Source organism: Myotis davidii, unplaced genomic scaffold (genome assembly GCF_000327345.1).
Source record: "Myotis davidii unplaced genomic scaffold, ASM32734v1 scaffold540, whole genome shotgun sequence".
NCBI classification, from domain to species: domain Eukaryota; kingdom Metazoa; phylum Chordata; class Mammalia; order Chiroptera; family Vespertilionidae; genus Myotis; species Myotis davidii.
Window position 1 is genome coordinate 905,741 of NW_006292916.1, and position 2,800 is coordinate 908,540.

The following is a 2,800-nucleotide window of genomic DNA, read 5'->3' on the forward strand; positions in this document are numbered from 1 at the left end:
GCGGGGGGTCCCCTGCCCAGGCCTGACACCTCTGCCAGAGGCCTCAGGCCTGGTCAAGGGGCCGATCCGGTGATTGGTGATCGGAGGGTGATGAGGGTCAACTCCTCTGGCTGAGGCATCAGGCCTGGGTCGGGGGCGGAGCTGGGGATTGGGGGATATGATGGTCCCCTTGCCCAGGCCTGAAGCCTGGGTCAGAAGCGTCAGGCTTGGGCGGGAGGTGGAGCAAGCGATCAGAGGGAGATGGGGGTCCCTTGCCCAGGCATGATTCCTGGGCCAGAGGCCTCAGGCCTCGGCGGGGGTCAGAGCCCATGATCGGGGGGAGATGGGGGTACCCTGTCCAGGCCTGACAACTCTGGCGGAGGCGTCAGCCTGGGCATGGGGTCGATCAGGTGATCAGAGAGTGATGGGGGTCTACGCCTCTGGCCGAGGCATCAGACCTGGGCAAGGGGCAGAGCCAGCAATAGGAGGGGTGTGGGGGTCCCCTGACCAGGCCTGACGCCTGGGCCAGAGGCATCAGGCCTGGGCTGGGGCAGAACCAGTGATGGGGGGAAATGAGGGTCCCCTGTCCAGGCCTGACGCCTCTGAGGCGTCAGGCCTGGTAAGGGGCCAATCCTGCGATTGGAGGGTGATGGGGGTCAACGCCTGAGGGCTCCCAGTATGTGAGAGGGGGCAGGCTGGGCTGAGGGACACTCCCCCCACCCACACACCAAGTGCACAAATTTCGTGCACCGGGCCCCTAGTAGTCAATAATCCTTTATAATAAAAGCCTGATATGCAAATTGTCCCCTCAACTGGGAGTTCAACCAGGAGTTTGACAGGCCTGGGCAAGGAGCCGATCCTGCGATTGTAGGGTGATGGGGGTCAACGCCTGAGGGCTCCCAGTATGTGAGAGAGGGCAGACTGGGCTGAGGGACACTGCTCCCCCACACACACACCCAGTGCATGAATTTCGTGCACCAGGCCCCTAGTAATAATAATAATAATAATAATAATAATAATAATAATAAAATAAAGGGACTTGGCTGCAGTTGTGCTCACAGGCATCACTGCCACGAGAAGGGGATGGACTGAAATACTGGCATCTGTTTCACAGGCAGAGTTTTCAGACTAGGTCCCAGAAAGCACTGGTTTCGAGAAACACCAACAGAAACTCTGTAGAAGGAGAAACATTGAATAATTAAAAACCTTTAGGAAACACAATACTCTACACCCCTCTTGGAGAGTCACAGTGGAAACAAGCATATTAAAGACTCTCAGTAAAGAAGCTGTTAAACTTGAACTCAGAATTTCCCAGTTATCTGAGTTTTTAGTGCCCCCGCCCTTGATGCTCAAGGCCAATGCCTAACTCACCTTATCCAAGTCACAGCTCAGAGCAAAGGAGGGACACTTCTTTTCTCAGAGTTCTTGCCTCAACCCCTGAACAAGAACTTTGCATGGAGTACTGGCCCTTCGGGCAGTGGATCCCAGCCTTGAGTGCCCCTCAGGATTATCTAGGAAGCTTTTAAACCTCCAAAATTTCAGGTCACACCCAGAGCCAACATCTCAGCAGGTGGGACATAGCCATCAGCATGTTTTGAAGCTCCCCAAGTATTTAATGTGCAGTGAAGGTTGAGAACAGATGTACTAAGGTTGCCTTCTCTTTACTTCTCACTAACTCCTCCTTGAAATTCCATGGAAGGTCAGAGATCAGGTTAGGGTCCAACACAGGCTCAGGGGAATTCTCTGATTTACTTCCAGGGTGTGAAGTGGATCCTTACTATACAGAGTGTGATCCTTGGACCACCAGCACCAGCACTTGGCAACTCAAAAAAGGAGCTGAAGCCCAGGTCCCATCCCAGACCTACTGAATCTGAATGTCTGCTCTGATAAGATCCCCAGAAGACTCATAGGTGTGCTAAGATTTAAAAAATCTCTGGCTGGTAGGATATCTGGTCTATAGTCTGCACTTCCAACATATCAGCTCAAGACCTAGACTAAGATGGTGTAATAGAACCCCACATCTTTGGGTGCAGGTCCAAGTCATGTCCTCTCACCCATCTTTAATTTAAAAATTGACATGCTGATCACAATCCCACTCCTGCATCTATTTCTTTTATATATATAACGAGAGGCCCAGTGCATGAAATTCATGCATGAAGAAGGGTTCCCTCTGCCCGGCCTGTACCCTCTCACCACAATCCGGGACCCCTCACTCCTAACCGCTCACCTGCCTGCCTGCCTGATTGCCCCTAACTGCTTGCCTGCTTTCCTAATTACCCCTAACTGCTTGCCTGCCTGCCTGATCCCCCTAACCACCGCTGCCTTGGCCCCAGTCACCGAGGCTTCATCAGAAATGACATCCAGAAGGTTGTTCGGCTGTCATGTCTAATTAGCATATTACACTTTTATTATTATAGATATGAGATACAGTGTGTGAAGCCCACTGTATACTGTAGATATTAGTAAATGATAAAATCTATTGCCTTTTGAATTTCTTTTGAGGTGGACATTTTCCCTTGGTATGTGCTTTTACATCTCAGATCAGCAGATTGAATAAGTGTGTGTGTATATACATTTGAATTTTCCCGCTCTCATGTTCAGTCATAGCAAAACAAAATAGGGGCTTATTCACATAAATAAACTAAGTTATCTCACACCATGCCACATGGTATCAGCAAATTATATAAGGAAAGTAAAACTTATGAGCAATTTCACTCTTAGAAATACCCATTGTCATCATTCCTGTCCTTGGATACACTTGGAAGAATTTTAATCATAAAATAGGTCCTTCTGAGGTTTCTGCTTTATGTCCTAAATATTA